Consider the following 19,400-nt stretch of genomic DNA (forward strand, 5'->3'; position numbering starts at 1 on the left):
AGGAAGAGAATAAAGCGTAATGAAAAGAGAAGTTAAATGCAAATGTTTAAATTTTTTTTTTTTTACTTGAATCATTAAATATGCTTTGAATAATAATCAAGACAAGGACTTTTTCTTTTTTTAAAATAAGGGATTTTAACAGGTTTTTTCAATTCAAAGCCATGTTACATTGCTAGAGAAAGACACCATTTTATTCATCTAACTCACACTTGTTTTTAATGGAGTGTGAGTGTATAGGGGGCAGGCGGATGTACTACCAGTCTGCATTGGAAAGACGAAGCACTCGAAGATGTGTTTGGCTGTGTCTCAGGTTTTGACTATGCAATCTACTGTGTATATAGATGAGAAGCTAGAAAAGAGAGCAGTTAGTGGAAGAAAGTGACTAGTAATAGCTGAGAACTATCGGTGCCGGGGGCTGAAATAAGAAAAAGATTTATCTGCAGACAAGCAACAATGCTTTAACCAAAGGGGACAGTTGGAAAATGAGTTGTTGCGGAGGGGTTCTGATTTTCAGCAAGTGAGGGAACCCGTAATGCGTTATTGTACCTCGGGAGCGCCAGCACAGGTGTGCACGCTTGCACGGAGCATCAGGTAGGAGTTGTGAACGATAATGTGTGCAAGGGATGTTTATGTGTGCGGTCGCTTCTATTTGTGAAGCCGTGGTTTGCATCCCAGCGCTTGCCAGCAGGACAGCGCGTGTTTTAGGAAGACACGCAACGTGCGCTCCCTGCCTTTGACTTTGGCTGACTCGCCAGATAGAACGCCCTAGTGCCAGGCGGCAATACGCCTCGGATTTATCGCTCACGCTGAATATTACGACTTCAGCCCTCACCCTTCCCTTGTCCCTTATGCGGGAGCCCAGCAGATGGAGCAGTGTTCCTGTTCAAGAGGGCTGCTAGCAGGCGGGGAGGTTTTTCATTGCCTTGGGAGCGGGGCCGGATCCAGAGCAGCACTATGAAAGTCAATAGAGTTAAGCCGATCGGCCCCCTGTGCGTCTATAAAATAGAGAATAAAAGGTTCGGTATAAAAAATATATCTGAGATTCCCGGTTTCAGGGAGGGCGGTGTTCTGTAATATATATATAAGATTAACCGAACAGCTTATGTAGAAATATATCAGCTTTTCCAAACTTTATATGCTCTACAGTAGATTGTTTTTATCTGAGCTCTAATTTACAGTTAAAACTCAGACAAGGGCATAACGGAATAATCCTTTTGATCACATTGCTATTTTATGATAACGATATACTTTATTATTTTTAATAAAACACTAGTAGCTGCTGTTAGCAGTATTCCCACAGCAGCAGCCATGAGCGGTGGCACAAACAAGAACAGAGAACCCTTCTCCATCTCTTTTTTTTTTTCCTTAATAAATAATTGAAGGAGAAAATGAGAAAAATATGGTGTAGGATCCAAACAATAAACAAAAACCAGGGTCAGAAAGCAGGGCGCATGCTTTCTTCTCCTTTAAACCTAACTACCCGTATTTTTTTTTCTTGCTGTGACAGAGAAATGTACTCAACTCTTTTTGTAGTGAATTGTACCTTGGAAAAACATTTTTATATATGGCAGTGCTGAGTGGAGTAACATGTTTAATGGCACATTTTCATCTATGTTACAGCAGTGGAGCTGAGACAGCTCTGCTGCTGTGCAAAGCACAGCCCTTCTCCAAGTTACTCATGGCTGTGCCTGTCCTTAACTACCTGCTGCTCATCTGGAACAGTTACTGCACCCAGGTAAGTTTGCAATAAAAGAGGTCAGCATTTGACCTCTGCAAGCTAACGAGAATTTAGCCCTTCATGGGTTTTCTTGTGTCTCTCGACTTCACTAATGGGCCAATAGCATCATCTTCCAGCCACCTCTAGGCATTGTGCACTGCTGGTGTCTGTGCATCTCTGCTTACTTCCCAAACTTCCTTGCTGCAGTGTATGTCCTTTGGACATCTTCTCATTTTCCCCTCTGAGACTGCACTGCTGTGACCTCCCTGTACAACATCCTGCTGTCCATTTTGTCTGTCTCTGTGTCCAAGACACCCGGTTTTCAATGATAACACTGCATTCAAAAGCATTAGAAGTTTTTAATTGCAAAGCAGACCTAACGGGAATGTAAATAGCTTCCTCTGAATACAGGTATTTTACATTAGCGAGGCATGTCCGTCTTGCAGGCCTCCCTCTATTTCAAGAGGGCTAACTTTGGCTTCTGTTTACCCATCCTACCGGGTTGCACAAGGTAAGCAGCAGAAGTGAGCTTTGGGTTGCTGTGTTAACCATTCCATATGTATTCCATTCACCTGGGGTCTATATTTCTAGTTTTGTGCCTATAGCAGGAAAAAACAGTGACTACTATCACATCATTTTAGCTCCATTTAAAAACTAATGGGAACTGCTACAAAGTTTTAGCTAACAAATAGATTTAAACTTCAGCTTGACCTCCTTAGCCAAGAAAAACAAAAGCCAAGAAGGGATTAGTTTGCTTCTTATGAGCACATCAAGGGGAAAAAGCCCAAGCGGGTGGGGAAGAGCTGTTTCAGCTGAGGATAATGCTAGCAGGAGAACAAAGGGGGCTAGATTTGTCACGAATTAATTTAGGATGCTGGAAGCTTCCTCCTGTCTGGTCAGGGCAATTCTGGGACAATGGCTCAGTAGGAGCAGTCAGGCAAAAAAACAGGACTGGCTTTTCAAAGGAGCATCCTCAGGGTATGAAAGGGATTATGGGGGTGAGTCCTGCAGGAGCCTGGACTTACTGCGCAGGGAGCCCTTCTCTGTCCACTGCTACTTTGTGTTAAAACCATTTAATGCTCTAGTTGGTATTACTCCGAGTTATGGAAAGAAGCATTTCTTGTGGTTGCAGTTCTCGGGAAGAGCTACCACTGAGCTGGAGGAGTAACCAGCAACTCCCAGGCTCTCTGCCTCTCTGCTGTTTCATAGCTCTTGGGAGCTTGGTTGAGCTTATGCCTATGCTGCTTCTGGCTCAACCCACTGCCTGCTCTGAACCCTTTTTCATCTTTCCATCAGCCCAATGTCCTGACTCCGAAAGCCACTCTGTCCCAGCCTCCCTCTCTGGAAACCTTACCCCATGTCCTTCTCCTTCCCCAGCCCCTTAGCCTCACCTGCACCCTCAGCTGCCATTCATCTTCCCCGTGAGCAATGATCTGTATCTGTCACCTTCAGGTATCTCATTTGGAGCCAGTGCTCCATTCTTTACTACCTGCTCCTCTTTGGAGTTTCACCTGAGTCCGAACACACACACACCCACCACACACCTGGAGTGAATAGGGTTGCCTTCCTCCTCCTGCGCTCTGTGCCCCAGTCTCTGCATCGCCTTTCTCTGTGCTAGAACATCTTACACCTGCTCTCAGTAGGATTTTGGGGAGGCTAGAACCAAATTTCCAAATGTGGCTAGTGGACTGTAACGTTGTGACATGGGGGACACGTGGGTCAGTGTTGATGACACTTGCTCAGGACTGCTTTTGTGTCTTGTTGAGTACAGCTGTAGCACTCAATTTTATTATTAAGTGCTCCGGTTAAAGTTGGGTGCAGGGAAGAAACTTAAATTAGTGGAATGCTGGGTGTGATGGATGTATTTTCTGGGAGAGATGATCCAATTAGAGTACCAGTTGTTTCTCTGAGGATCTGTCTAGGATGTTTTATCAACTTTGTCAAGAGGTGGAAGCCATGAGAACAGATGAGGCTTTGTTCAGAGGCAGTTCTCGGTGGTCTGCTGTTGGGTTGGAGTTTGGTGCTGAGATGAAAGTGACACTTCTTAGTGATTTCCCACGACTCTTGTGCCGCGCATGGCTCACTGCAGAGCACGGCTGTTGTGCCCATCAGGATGAACGCGTCTGTGAGAGCCTGTGGGTCTGCAGTACTCCGGGACAGATCCTCACCACCCCGTGGAGCAGTGGTGCCACTAGCCCAGCGGTGCCAGGGGAAATGCGGGCTGTTACACTTTAAGTCAGGCGCTACAGCAATTCAGCATGCACCGCGGCAATGTATTCCAGCTTTGTACTGCTAGAATGGGGGTCCAATCTATCTGATCCATCTGCTGTCAAATTAATGTCCAAAGCTGGCTTTTGGATTCAGGTCTTTCACAAGGAGCAGCCTGAGTGACAGCTAGGGGAAAGAATAGAGAGATGTGAATTTCCTGCGCTATAACTCTTGAAGACTAAAATAGTTGGTATTCATAGTTCAGCTCGGCTTTGGCAGGGTGCTCTGAAGTCATAAGTTACACAAAGGAGAAACCACGTGTGCTCAGATACACTAGATCTTTTTTTATTGTTATTGTACTAACTCTTCATTTCTAAGTAGCTACATGCCAGATGCGTGCCATTTCCCATCCCACCTTACAGCAGAATTTTAAATTATGAAAACACTTTTTGTCTGAACTTTGCCAAAAGGACGTCTAAAGCTCTGTGAGCATTGCTAATCTCCCAGAGACATAGTCAATAAACTTCTGGCACTTTGCAAGTACCACAAGATAATATTTTACTTGATTATGAAGTTTGTGCACTTCACATTAGTAGTACTAATACCTCAGAGGAACAAAAGAACATTTTTAGCATTTCATTTACATAATGGCTGAAGTGAGAATTTGTTCCTTGTTGAATAGGTACCCTGGGGGTCCTTTGATTTGCTGTAGAGCTCTGTATGGCATGAAAATAGCACAGGAGTTAGTAGCACCAGTGGAGCTTGGGTACTTTCTGGCTTGTCAGTGTCTTGCTACTCAAACCCCATTAACTTGCCACCTGCAGATTAGGTAGCTTTGCGCATTGGCTTATAGTGATGCTGATTAGCCAACCGTTAATGCAGTGAGAAACCCATAATTTCAAGCCATGATCAAAGGAAGGCTGTGGACAACAGCGCATCTGGGAGAAGGGTGCTGTGAGCCCTGGTGCATCCTGCCTTTCCCCCGGGGACAGCTGGCGTGACTTACCCGTGCAAGGCCTGCGTTCCCGGGGGGAGGCACTGCGTGTGTATCACCGCCCAGGTTCCCGCTGTTCTCTGAGCTGCGCATGACCGCACTGAAGCATCCTGAGCCAATGACTTGGGTGGGCAGTGAGCAGGTGAAAACAAGTCTGACCCTGTCTTAGAGGAGACTGAGGACCAGGGAGGGAGTTTCTCCATCATGCAAGGCAGCACAGCAAGTGAGCCCTGGAGCTAGAAGCCATTTAGCACAGTAGCTGTCGGCGCGAGATCCCAGTGAGGTTGATGCTGATGGCCTGGGCACATTTCTCAGCTATCACGTACCTGCTGGGTTTGTCCAGTATGGCAGAGAGAGCTTTTGTTGGTGATGTGAATCTCAAAACACTGTCTTCTATCGCTTGGTGCAATAAGCTAATCTCAAAACCATCCTTACCCTACAACGTGCATTGACAACTACTTCCAGCATGGAAACAGTAGGCCCAATTTGTTAACCCTTGTACAAAAAAAAATTTCCAAAAATTTATTCAAGAACTTTTGCTACATAAAGGAATGCAATGTCTGAATCATTATTTTCTAGTATTTCACTTACAGTTTGACACTTGCAAGCCTAAAGAAGGAGGAACTTGTTGTGGTGACATAAAGGGAAAGTAATGAAAATTAAGTATATACATACATTTAAAGAGAGTAAGTTAAACTGCATTTAACCTAAGTGTGAACAATCATTCAGAATTAGCGAAGTCTTCATTTGCTATAATTTGCTTTGAAAGTGGATTAAGGTAAATTGAATTAAGGCCTCTTTAATTCTAAATAGAAGCATCTACATAGTGATGCAATTAAACTAATCTGTTCTGAGAGTTAATTTGAATAATGTATCCAGACCCATGAAAAGGGCTATGGGGCAGTTGGTTAGTTTGAAGAATCCTGTTCGCTCTTAAGATGGGCACTGGAAAGTATTAGTTTATTTCAGAGCTCCATGAAAATGTCATTGGAGCAGGTTCCCCCTGTCCTGAGCCATGCAAGGGCTCTCAGACACTGTCTGCAAAACCTTTCCAAGCAACTTGCACTCCTCAGGCTGCAGGTCCTCTGATGCAGCTTTCTGAGCTGCTTGGCTCAGTGTTCCTTTCCTCGGTGAGGAGTAATACGGCAGTGGCTGTTAGTTCATGGGACTGCAACTTGAAAAGCAGATAGAAACTCAGAGAAGATGGTTGGTAAGAGTTATTTAAAAAATCCACCAAAATTTTAATGAATGACAACATAAGGTGGTTACTGTTAACCCTTGCTGGTTGCAGAGCACAGGGTAAATGTTTGCTTTTTTTAGCTAAAACTTTCTATGTATTCCAGCCCAAGAAGGAACATACAGGTGCAGTGTCTATACTGCTATAGACTGATATATTCCTTTGTTTCCCCCCGAAAGACTACACTTGTCTTAATTTCCTCTCAATTACACTCAGGCATTAACTAATACTGACTAACTACGGCCCAAAATAATTATTGCTATCTGTTCCCTTTGTAAATATAACTCCAGCACTGAGCTAGAAGAATAATGGCATATTTACAGAAGGCAGCTAATTAAATTGAGCTTCAATTGCTTTCAGTTTGCCAGAAGGAGCCATTTTCACAGCAAAAAATGTGTGCAAGCCTGCATGCTTACCAGGAACAACTTGGTATAACATAATTCAGAGTTCCCAAGACAAAAATTCAGTTCAAGACAAATTTACACTGGCAATAAAAATCTCATTAAGGAAGATATGAAGATCTCTCTACTACACCACGACAGTTAAAAGAGGTTATCATTTTTTCAGTTTATTTAAGGAACAGTATATATTTCATTGTTCCAGAGCAGCTGTAATTGCAAGTGTCTTTCAAACACTGCTTGCAGTAATGCATTTGTCTTATGACTGTAACTTCAGAACCAGCCTGTTGATGCATCTTCGTTAGGACAGGAGAAGACGCTGGAGTTTCAAAACTCTTCAATGCTTAGTTCGGTTTTTCCCTATTTTTCCAACCCTGGCTCCTGCACTTTGGAAAGTTTCTCTCCCCCCATTATTCAGCCACCTGCAAAGATTTCCTGTGGTTACAATTTGTCTCCAAATGTTTGCATCCTCTTTTGTTCCTTTGAGATGTTTAGCTAAAACCATTCATGATAATTGCAGAGCAGCAGTCCTTTGACAAATCAAAGTTTGAAAGAACCATTCTTGTTGAAGACTGTTGTTACCAGTCCCCAGGGCCTTTTCTGTTTTGCAAAAACAAAAACAAGGGGATTGTTTCGGAGTTGTTTTTTTTCCTCCATAACAAAGAATGTGTCTTGCTTGTCCCAGTGTTCAGACAGAGAAGCCTGGCGCTCTGATTGTTATTTACAGTCCTCCTTGCAATAGTTCACTGAGTTGCTGGATGGAAAGCTGATTTTCTTCTCCTGTCCGTATATCATTCCTGAATTTGTTTTTATCTGTTGGAAGTAACAATTTGGCAGACATCAGCACTTTTCCCATGTTTAATTAATTCCTTTAATTTTGTGGTAAATGAGAATAATGGGGCTTAATTTTGCTATTTATGTAAAATTGATTGGTAATTATGGAGATCGCAGGAGATTTGGCTTTACAAACCAAAATTAAGTGACCTCTCCACGAGGATGAGTTGGCACGTCTCCTTCACTTGTTGTGTTGAAGTGGAGATGGCACGGAAGCAGATGTTGCTAAGCTACGTTTAGGTTACAGGGAGACGAAATGTGGAAATTTGTCATTTAAAAATATATTACATGAATGGAAGCTAGTACTAAGGGTGAAACACAACATGAGGTACAAAGACTGTTCCTACCGGCTCCTTTTCTGACACAATGCCGCTTTCCTTTATTTAATAGAAGACGTGGCACTATCATGCCTCAGAGGGCTGAGGAGCACGGGGGAAGTCGGATAAATGGATTGTAAGGAGTGCCTGAGCTTGAAGCTGGGGCTGAGGATACCTGGCTTCAGTTTCTGTTTCTGCCACAGAAGACTTTTGTGCACTTTAGCAAGTTCCCCATTGTTTTTTCCTGCTGTACCATTGGGTTTATAATACTTCTGGTCTACTTTGGCTAGTTTGAGTGCCAATGCTTTGTGGAAGCCTTTATCATGAAAAGGGCATAACAGAGGCACGTCTGGCTCCTCTTGGAGACCTCTGCGTGCTGCTGAGACAGAGATGGTAAGTAACACCACAAGACGTGCACCAGCATCTGGTGGCTCCTGGTTGTCTCTAGTGATCCAGGACCCGGTGGGACAGAGATGCCGTAGGTGAGCTCTCCCCATCCTGGCTCTGCCGGTGAGCTGGCTTTGAAGAAATCTGGACTCCAGTTTGCACGCTGAGCAAACACGAGCTGAACTTCACCTTCCTCTCGGAGTGGCTTTGCTGGCACTGCTGTGAGTTTGCAGTGCTGGCTCGGCCTCCCTTGGCTGATGCTGTTGCAAGTCCAGCGCGGATGCCAACCCTCCCTGCAGCCTGTCGGCTGGGGGCTTTCGGTTGGGCCAAGGCTCTGAGATGAGACGCAGTGGGCTGGACCCAGCAAGAGAGAGGAGCTTTTGTTAGCCTCTGTCAGAAGCGCCACGTGTGTTTGCAGGGAGTGGGACAGTCTACACGGGCTTCTTTGAATGTAGCCTCAAAATCTAATTTCAAAGGCAACCACTTGCAAATTTCCAACTGTCTTTTAGTCTCAGTGTTGAAAGCCCCTTGCATTCCCCCAGTGGCAATGCTCAGCAGCCCTTGAAATTATTTCCAGCATGTATTTTAAGTTTCAAAAGAAGGAAGCATGGGAAAAAACCCAATCTAGATTCTCCTCAGTGATGCTGCGTCAATACTTGGCTGATCTGTATAATGCTAAGCACAGAGGAGCAGAGCTGAGCTACCAGTTGCTAGCTAATGGGAGGATTAGCTAGGCCTGCAGATGGGCTGGCATAACTTAAGCAAGAGGGCAAATGTGTAGAAAAGTCAAACTCGGACTGTGGGTGAAGGTGGTACAGCTTTTTGTCCAAAGAGCATCTGCTGCACAAATGGTGGGCAGGAAAGCAAAGTGAAAGCAGTTGTTTGGCTGGGGCTTGAAAAGTGTTTTGCAGTGAGTCAGTGCAGCTTTGCTTAATGTTTGTCGCTACTAATAATTGTATTTGTACTCCTGGCCAGCCCATGTACTCTGAGGTTTATATGTGATAATCAAATCCAATCAAAATATATTCACAGACTCTCAAGTAGGATCCATTTAACAAATAGCATCCTCCAAGGTGGGCTGGAGAACGGGGAAATCAAACAAATTGACAGCAAAGAGTTTTCAAAGCCAAGAAATAATGTAGCAATGCCTTTTCCCGTTGATCTGGGGAAGAGTAGGGATGAGAACCCGGCGTGTGGGTGTAGGGGGTACATGCTGCGGTCAGCCTGTGAAACTTTCTCAGTACTGGGGTGATCCTGAATTTCTTGAGGTTCCTTTGAGGCTTTCTCGTTGAATGCAGATGATTCAAAAAGAACGTGGCTGTTTCAGAGGGATCTTTGTCAATTGTTTTAATAGTCTGGAGAGCAAATTATTCAATCTCACCCTTAAATGTTTACATTGAATGGCTGTTTAAAATCTGTTACTGTTGGAATAGAAAGTGTTGCCATGTCACTGTAAAAGGTGAACAAATTCTCCATCATTTTAAATACAGAACAGAAATGTTTGCTGTTTATTTCTGTTTTCTGCATCATGTTTGACAATTTTTCCATCCTCATCTATTATGAAATCTGCAACATGCTAGGATTTAATGTCATGCTATTATATTAAATTTCCATATTTTTATTATTCTACAAGTCATAGAATTTCCTTCAATACCTTTAGGTTCCTTTTTCAGATTGCCTGCTCTTCCTTGTTGCTGATTTATGCTCCCTGAGATCATAGCCATCATTTTTTCCATTTGTGAGTGAACTTTAAAATTATTTTTACAGCTCACATTTTAATTGGATATTTTTCCTTTTTAACTAAAGAAACCTTCTTTCATGGTTGTAGGGGGTTTTTTTGGTTTTGTGTTTTTTCTTACCTCCTGGATATTATTCACTTGCACTTTATTTGCCTCAAAATAATTTTCAGTTTCTGTTTTGGCTGGTCGGTTTTTCAGACTACCAGCAGTTAGCATTAGTGGTCAAGCTGCTATCTGCAGAGAAAAATGAAATGCAGTCATGATTACTAGTAGTGAAGCCATGATGAATATTTAGGTTGGTGATTCGTTCTCTTTATCTATTTTTTCATCTAGGGAGATTGACTGCTGAACCGCCTCAACTGCTATATTTTTTTGTGTTAGAAAAATAGCCATTTCTAAAGTGTTTCCTGAAGTTGAGCCCCTGTGGTAATGTAACTTCTTCCACATATTATGGTAGATGTATTTCAGTAGGTCTGGAGGGGTCTCAGAGTGACAGCTCTTAATGCACTGTGGTAGTGTCCTATACTAACTGGGTCTTAAATTTATAGACAAACCTCTAATTCTGTTTTCTTTGTGTTTAGGAAGCGAATACGGCAGTTTGAGTCAGGACAGAGCAGGAATTACGGTGATGGGTGACACGATAAAGAGGTAAAAGTTGCAAATTCAGTAAAGGACCAAAGAAAGCTCGTGACTCAGGAAGGGTCAGGTCTAAAGGCACATTAAGGCACTTGAGCTAATATTTCTGATGTGTGGGCAAATCACCCTCGTGGGTTGGCAGGTGGAAGATGGACCCCTCATAGAGACCGTCAGCCCTCCAGGAGGAACGAGCAGAGGCTGAAGCTTCAAGTACTCGAATGTATTAAGCTGAGACTGAGGATGTTGCTACTTGGGGGAGTGAGATTTTGGCTGTGGGGGGCACAGCTGACAGTTCAGTGCTGCTGTCTCACAGCACTGGGAGCAGCAAGGAGGTCGTGACTAAGGACCTGCTTCATGGAGCAATGCAAGATGGATTAAGCAGGGGAAGGACTGGTCAACTGTAAGAGCTCATGGTGCTAGAAATGAAAGAGAAAATCGTAATTGCAAATAGCAGGTGAAAGCAGTTGAAATTAATTAGGACTGCAGCATGAGGTGAAGTTGCAGAAAGCTGCATACCGTGCTGTACATAACTGCTTGCTGATTATCACAATCTCTTTGTTTTGTCCACAATTCCTCGAGGCAAACTGTAGCCCCTTTGCTTGAGGAGTCAGAGGAACAATCAGATTTTGGCCTCGGAGAGAAATCCTTGTTAACTTGAACAAGTAAAACATCCATGCTGCTTATTCTATGCTTTTCATATGCTTATTGGCTGTTAGTTTAGCATTTTACAAGTGAGGCCAAGAAGAGATGATATTATTTTCTCTTTTCACATTTTTTTTCTATGAATTTATTCTTCACATCCTTGCTGCAACTAAGTTTCCCCCCTATTGTTCTTGGTATTGGCATTATACATAGATAAAACAATTTAAGAGTGTATTTTTCCTAGTTAGGCATAGCAGAGATATGATATACCATAGGCACATGTGTCAACATGATGCCCCTGCCTGTCTTTATTTTCTCAGTTCGCTTGTGGTCCATTTAAAATTAGATTACGACTGATTGGTTCCTGCATTCAAACTACTTTGCACGACACTCCATCCACAGGCGTATAAAACAAAACTGAGGTGACTGGAAAGCCTAAGGGATCAATTCCAAATATCACTGTGTAATAAAAACTGTATTTCCTTAATTTTTTATTGATTCAGCTCTCATTCTCCTGTAATGCTGCTGCGGTAATATTAAAACTCAGTGACTGACAGTGCCGTCCCATAGAAGTGATTTAAATAGCAGTACCAGGGAAGAAAGCAGGCTTTGCTTTTGCAACAATTTTGCTCAAACTGGCCCAGAGGATCTCCCTTGCAGGGAGGGAATAGGCTGTGCACCTTTTCCGCTTTGAAATATATCATCTGTATTTCTTCCAGCCCCGTGCTATGCCTGTGAAGCCAGCAGGATGCCCGCTGTTGGCACGGCTGGGTGCAGCCTGCAGGCTTTAAAAGCAAGTATGAATATTTGGGTTGTAGGTGGGAACGGCTTATTTGTGTAGGGTACAGAACTGATGCTTGTTCAAATGCAAACCCCAGACTATTCTTCATGTGATCCACCATACAAAACAAAGGAAAAGAGCATTCCTGTGAAAGGGAAGGAATTCAGCTAATTAATAGTCACAAAATGTGTGCCACTTACAGATGGGAATTTCAAAGGACCTTATGAGGTTTGGATTCACAGAGCCAGTCAGTGAAGCGGGAGCTGGGCATGGGAGTCCCTCAAAGGGCCCAGGAGTCCTTGCCTGCCCATGGAAAATGGGATGGAGATTTTGTTACATGCTGTGAACCTCCAGAGTCTGCAACACTGTGCTGATGAGAGGCGTTTCTCAGTCTCTGCTGCCCATGAGGCATTTGGCTGGGGAAGCAGGGTATTCACAGCACTCTGGCATGGGTTTCTGCTCCCTGCGGGCATGCACGAATAAAGGATAATGCTAAAAATGAAATAAAACTTGAAAGTAGATATATGGGAGCTCCTGAGGCTGCTGGATAGTAACTGGTTTCTCTGTCAAGATGGGTTAATCTGTTCTCATAAGCATCCCAGAACCATAAAAAAGCCATGGCCCAGAGTCTGTTTCTGGACTGGGGCAATCTTAATGGAAACAGTCTCCTGCAGGAGTTCCCCAAGGTCTGGCAGAGACAATATTTCATGTTGGGGTAGGTATAAATCTGCAAGATGTTTGTGGTCCAAAACTTGGAAACAAAAGCCAGGGCAAGTTTGATCAAAATTGTCCCAGTTGAGATGTGCTAACCAGAATGATTCACAGAAACTAAACTGTGATTAATGGGCACGTCTGAAGTAAACCAAAACTGTTCAGTGGCAATTTGTGGAAGAGGACAGTGGCGGAGCCTTGGCAGAGGCTGGGTGCTAGGAGCAAAGCTGAAGGCCTTCTCCCTTGGCTCAGCCTGATTAAAAAGCAAATCAAACCCACCCCTAAAAAAAACAAGCATCTGTGGTCTCATCCAAAACCAGCATCTCTGCACCCAAGAGGGGAAGTGACACCCACTTTGCCACTAAGTGGCCATTTCATTTGCTCTGCAAACTCTGTGCTTGCAGTTGATATCAGATACTAATTAAAAGAGTGAAAAAAAGGTGGCTCAGACCTCGGCTGAGTGGCATGAACAGCCCCTTGAGCCGCAGAGGCACGTGAGCATCTTTGCTTCCGTGCAGGGTGGGTGGGAGCTGGCAGCGCTGCTGGCTCAGCCAGGAGCAGCGGGTGGAGGGGGGCAGAGCCCACGCCACCCTCCCTCACACCAGGGACGTCTCTCACCCCGGGCCCAGCAAGGGCTGAGTGCCCCGTCCCATCATCGCTTCCCAAAGCGGAGGGCTGGTTTCTCTCAACTTGTTTTCTGTTGACTGAAGTCAGGCAGTGGTATTGTTCGGGTGCGATACTGAATGAATATTGAGTGTGCCTCTAAAATAAAGTCATTATTTAGGAGCTCATTAAAGTACCGGCCTTGAAAAAATTTCCTACTGCTGATATCCTCTTCCATCACTGTGTCAGGGATGAGAGCTGGTTTAGAGAAAGGGCTGTGTGCTCCACAGCCGCCTCCCTCCTCTTACCTGGGGGGCTGCTGGGACCAGGGCTGGGATACAACTTTTTTAAGCCTAGAGCTAAGAAAGCACCAGGTGTTAACAGGAGCTGCAAATTGCTAAGTAACTCTGGCAAATTCCCTCAGCACCCTCATTTCCAGAAAAGACCCTGAGGCTATTTTCTCTCTACTCCTTCCTTTAGCTAGCCGGGGTATTGCTGCCTGCTGTGAAAGCACGCTTCTCCCTCTTGGTTTCCCGACCCGCTTTCCCCTTTCTCTCCTCATGCTCCCGAGGTTCACCTCTTGCTGTGCCTGCAGGATTTGCAATGGGAAGGAAGAGAGCAGCCATCGCCGTTCCCACTCTTCACCATCCCGTGTGCTGGGAGGCGGCTGGAGCCCCAGGAGACGCTGTGGACCCCTGTCCCATGGGGACACCTCTGAGCTTGCAGCTTGGGGCTGCCCACTTCCAGTTGCTTGAAGGTAACTTTAGAAAGGTCAAAACCAAGTTGCTGGACTTCACCGTCACAAAGAGCTTTCTTGCAGCCCTGTTAAGGTTTCCTAGGTGGACTCTGTCAGCGTTATTGCTGTGTTGGCAGATAGCAAGGTTCTCGACTCATCGTGGTGGGATTCAGGAGGACAGCAAGTGTCTGTGCTGGAGAGCCTGTCTGCAGCCCACCTTTCCTTTAGATGGTGTGCAAAGGCCTGCTGGAGCTTAAATAAATACTAATTTGCAGTAATGGCATTTAATCCTCTTCAAACCATAATTTACAGTATCAGATTATTATCATAATATCTGATCTACAGTTCTTAATGCTTTATTGTTATCCCATTACAGGGAGTTCTGCTGGCACTGCATATTGTCTATTTCTCTTACAAATGTTCTACAGAAACCTTATTAATTATTAGTCTCATAAAACACCTGTTAATGTTACCATTTTAATAAATCTCCTTAATTAAATTAGGTGGTTCTGATAGTAATCCTCTAATGTCCACTGCCTTTCTGTTCTCATCACAGTCTGATTGTAGAGTGGGAAGCAGTGTTCAATTATAATTGATGTAGGCCATAATTCAGAACCAAATTATAACATATAAAGCCATATGATCATTGAGGAATATAATGGATCTCCACACTAAAGTGTCATTTGGATTGATTAGTGCTGTTTCTAGAGCCTTGTTAGAGGTGAGAAAAGGCTTAATTCAAAAGGATCTTTTTTTGCTTTTCTTTTTCTCTTTTTGTCTTAAATTCATGCACTCTATTTCCTCCTTGATAAGCAGCATGTAATTCAGCTACTTTGGTATAGTGTTCACAACACCTACTTTCCCACTTGTGTTTCAGTTCTGAAGCCGACCTTTTTTTTATTTATTTATTTTTTTAAAGCAGACTACATGATGATTTTATTTAATGATTTAATAAAACTTTTCCTCCTGAGATAGGCGCAAGAAATCTTGCTGATCTATTACTGCTGCTACCCAAGCATGAAAGTACAGTTATATATGATACAGCAATACTAAAGCCATAAGCAAAAAATTAAAAGTATATCAGAATGAAGACCTTACCCTAGCTGGAAAGTTGATTAGGCACCAGGAAGGTTTCCCACACTGGAGCAAACACGCTGCTCGCTTGGGTCCAGGTCAGCTCCTCTCTGCTCGGAGAAACCTGTCCTGGAGACCATGCTGGTGCTCACCCAGATCCGGTTCGCATGTGGGGTCTGAGCATCTCTCAGCCTTGACTGCTTCTTTTCAGCTTTCTGAGTAGAGATGTGCCATGTTTTATGGGATTAGTGATGATCTCTTATCTTGCAGGAAACCCTAGAGCAAAGAGCAGTGCTTTCCCAGGACCGTGGGGAGAACCTGACTGTCAGCTCTCCAGACCTTTTCTGCTACTGGGGAAAGCCTCTGTTTTACCTTGCTTCACTGCTTGCCTCCCCTCCCATCATACTCATTTGCCTACCCCATGACAGCTACAGTCATTTGTTGCCCAGGAAAGCAATGTAGCAAAATGTTATCTGTGGTTTTAATTGATTGTAATATAACTTAGAAGCTCGTGTCATGCCAGTTTCTCTTCAGGGTCTCGCTCTTGCCCTGTGCATGCCTGCTTCCTCCCTTCCCAGTGCAGTCCTCCTGCCCTCCCGTGGGCTTCAGTAGCCGGCCCCTGTGAGCCTAGTTGAATGCCCTCCTCAGTAGGATATTGGCAACTTCTTGCCCCATTTCATGAGGTGGATCCCATCTCTCCCAGGTAATCCTCTTTTCTCAAAGAGGATCCCATGGTTGCAATTTCTGAATCATTTGTGAATCAACCAAAGGGTGCTATGGCTACTTTTTATGTGATCTGACCCTTTAAAAAAAAAAACTTGCTTTCTTCCTTTTAAAACTGAATTACACACCAAGAATATTTTGGAGAGAGAAAGCCGCAAACTTCATTTGGAAATGTTGAAATGAAATATTTTGACTTTTTAAAAATGAAACATTTTTGTGTGTTGGGATTATTTGCCTCATGTTTTCCCACAAAGGAAATATTTTATCAATTTTTTTTCCACATTTGCTCAGAGCTTGCTGAAACTGTGTTGTTTTGATTCCCTCTGCAGTATTACCTTTGGTTGATCATTTGCTCAGCTCCAAATCAATCAGTTTTGGGATTTGCATTCCTGCCCCATGTGTATCCCCACTATATGCCCTTTCAGGCAGGGACTGAATAGGGACAGAAGGTGAGGACTTCAATCCCAAGTCATTGAAAACAAGAAATAAGTGGAAATTTATGGAAAGCAGATGTGGAATTTGGACTACTAAGGGGTAGGTGCGACACAGGTAACTTGCAAGTGATTGAAAAGCCCCGTGAACAAAATGAGGTGCTCGTTTGGTATGTCTGACCGAGTTGCATGTCATTCTCTAGCATTTTTCTACTGCCTGAACTGCAGCCATTGCTTGTTGTAAGCCTGCAGGAATTTGTAAGGAGCAGATTCTGCAGCCGACACTTACAATGAGGCGTTAGCTCCTGGTGCACACGGTGGATCTTCCTGTGGGAAAGAGACGATGCCTCTTTCTCTGTCCCTCTCTGCACGGAGCGGAAGATCCCCCATTCACTTGCGCACAATGTGATAATTGACAGGGAGTTTCCTGGAGCTGAATACTGCCTGCCCGAGGTCAGCCTCTGCTCTTCCATCTTGCCTTCCTTTGACATCCAACGCGAACACCCAGCGTCCAGCAATCGAGGGAGTCCTCCAAGCTGATGAGGCTTTTTGTTGCTAAGAGACGACCTTGGAGGAGCAACAGTCATTAACTTGTTGGGAGTGGATAAGGAACTGCGAATTAAAGCAATTTGAAAACACTTCTACCCTCCTACATTAATTGCCAACAGAGGGAAATCATCCTGAAATCTGGGGTGTTCTGGTTACTCTTGGAGCGTGGTTGTTCCAATGGATTGTTTGGATGTTTCACAGTGGGGCTACAACTGTGCATAAGTATTGCAGTCCTCCCTCTCTTTCTCTCTCTTGGGGTGCATGCAAAGTGTGGCAGAGCCCAGGAGCTGCGCGGTCCTGTCTTTGGTCTCCGCTTGTCACACAGAGACACTTGGTGACTATTAATGGGTTAAATGTGGTGATGCTCAGAAGCAGCGTGTGGCTCAGCCTTACCGAACTTTGGTAGATGAAGCGTGTCTGTTGAGCTATATTCCTACTAGAGGGGAGATGCATTGCTCCTCCTACCAGGAGATAACGCATTAATTATCTTGGTTTCAGGGCGTTTTTTGGAATGTCACACATCTCCTCTGGGAGAGGGGAGGCAGCATGGAGTCGCTCTTGTCCTAAGCGCACTGCACTTTGTGCCTCACCCTCCCCGAATAATTCTTTGGACCATTTAACATCAACAAAATCATGCCTGTGGGCCCTTTGCAAGAAGCAGCATGTGATTTCTGCCTCGGGATGCCCGATCCTGCCCAGCAACACCTTCCCGGCCAGGAGGAAGTCCCTCGGTCAGCGCAGCTTGTTCTATCCACCCTCATCCCCGCGGTGTTTTAGCAGTCGACTCGGCTCCCTATTGCTGGGTGAAGGCTTTGGGGGCAGCTGTCTCCAACCTGCTGCTGTGGCTGCGTTAGCATCCTTTCTGCTCTGGCCCAGGGCAGCGCAGAGCACAGCTGTGCCGTACGGTGAAACGCCTTTCCCGCGTCCTGCACAGAGACAATCGCTTACTGCACATTAGTGGGATGTAGTGGAAAATTTATGTATGATTTCTCTCTGTTCAGATCGAACAGAAATACCATTCTGTGAGAGAAGTGGGCCTCAACAGAGCTGAATGGCTTGAAGAATGGGTCCTATCGAGGCTGATAATCTTCCCTAGCGATAACGCAGTGGATTATACAGCGATTGGATGTTGAGAGTACGCTGACCTTAATCTCCCTTAACTTTGGTTTTCCTTCCCATCTGATAATAATGGAGAAAGTACAACACGTGCCATAGAAGATTACACACATCCTGCCACACTTTGCAGATGGCCGATACAAAAATCAGAGACAATGCTAAAATAATTAAAATGCCCACAAAAATAAACCAGTGTATTCAGCTCCTTTTGTGAGGCTGTGGCTAAGGAAACTGAGCCAGCCGGCCTGAAATGCACAATATAAATGTGAGTAGATCTTATTAAGATTCTGTGTGGCTGTTAAAGCACCCTCAGCCGTTGCTTCCAGCTTAGCATCACTGCTAATGGGGAAGAGAGGGAGAGATTAGTTTAGGCTACTTTGAGACACCACAGATATACGCAGGAGGCATCCTCTGTTGCTTGAACTTGTATTTCACTGACCTGCTATGTGGTGAGCGGAGTGCCAGAAATACAGAAGAGTTGGCACATAAAATCCATGTCTACTCTATCTACTCTGTCAAGGCTAAAAAAAGTCCTGAATGAGCCTTGGAGAGTCAACAAATCACTGAAACAGCAGCTAAAAGAGGAAGTTCAGCACGAGTTCAAGTCATTAAAATTCCCTCTAATGTATGCTCTCGCAGACCAGTGGGCTAAGCGCGATCCTGGTGAGCGGAAGGACGTGTGTGAACTTGTACGCAAGTGGAAAATGGGCAACGTTGATGTGACTGACCTTCAGCATTGAAGCCTGATCATTCCTGTCATTTGAGATGGCTATGCAGGAAGAAAAGGTCAGTGGTGCACCTCTGAGCTGGAGATGGTGAGAAATCAGCTTTCTGCACAGCTTTCTTGGGCAAATCCCCACCCGTGTGCAGGGGAGTGTGGCATATTTATGTCTTGGACTTTTGCTGGTACTAGCATGAGGTCCCAAAGGGGAAGGCAACTAGGTGGAGGAGTGGCTGTGGTGGAGTACGAACATAGATCATTCATTTAGAAAACATCCTTTCCTAATGGTAATATTTGGCTTAATAAGCAGACAAGGCCTATGAACAGTGAATATTTTCCTTTTATGTTCTTCCACACAGGCAACGTGGAAAAAAAGGAGACTTAAACCTGCATTGTCTACCCTACCCACAATGCTCATTGCCTCCAATGGGAGTTTTGCTCAGGAAATGCAAAACAGAGCTGGTAACTATATTTCCATTTATTCAATAGTTCTGAGATTGAAAACGATAGACACTGGGCAAAAGAAATAACAGGGGCATCTCATATCCATGTGTCGCTTCATTAAACATCTGAAAATGGCAATGAAAAAGCAGAGATTGCAGAATGAGATTTCCAGACAGCAGGATGATAACATAAAAGACTCTGTCCTCTGTTTGTACAATACATATGTGTTCAGAAAAATAAAGGCAGCAAACTATCTTACTATATAATAGACAAGGATTTTCAAGGCTGTTATTTTGGATGCACGGGAAGTAGAAAACTGCTTTACACAAGAGTGTCACTTGTTAACTTTGGATATGTGATATGTGAATGTATAACTGAGATAAAAAATCATGTGGTTTCTTC

General features: G+C 44.2%; 1 long non-coding RNA gene across 8 annotated transcripts in view; it reads left to right on the plus strand.

Annotated features, from left to right (window-relative positions):
- LOC115353659 overlaps positions 1 to 19,400 on the plus strand; it is a 73,714-nt gene extending 54,314 nt beyond the window's left edge. For 3 of the 8 annotated variants that reach the window (XR_005930940.1, XR_005930939.1, XR_003927651.1), the window contains 3 exons: positions 2,164 to 2,228; positions 10,165 to 13,961; positions 18,473 to 19,400. This is a non-coding gene — a long non-coding RNA (uncharacterized LOC115353659). The remainder of the gene's footprint in view (positions 1 to 2,163; positions 2,229 to 10,164; positions 13,962 to 18,472) is intronic. The other 5 variants (XR_005930941.1, XR_005930938.1, XR_003927656.1 and 2 more) reach the window with 5 other exon arrangements.

Source organism: Aquila chrysaetos, chromosome 20 (genome assembly GCF_900496995.4).
Source record: "Aquila chrysaetos chrysaetos chromosome 20, bAquChr1.4, whole genome shotgun sequence".
Taxonomy (NCBI): Eukaryota; Metazoa; Chordata; class Aves; order Accipitriformes; family Accipitridae; genus Aquila; species Aquila chrysaetos.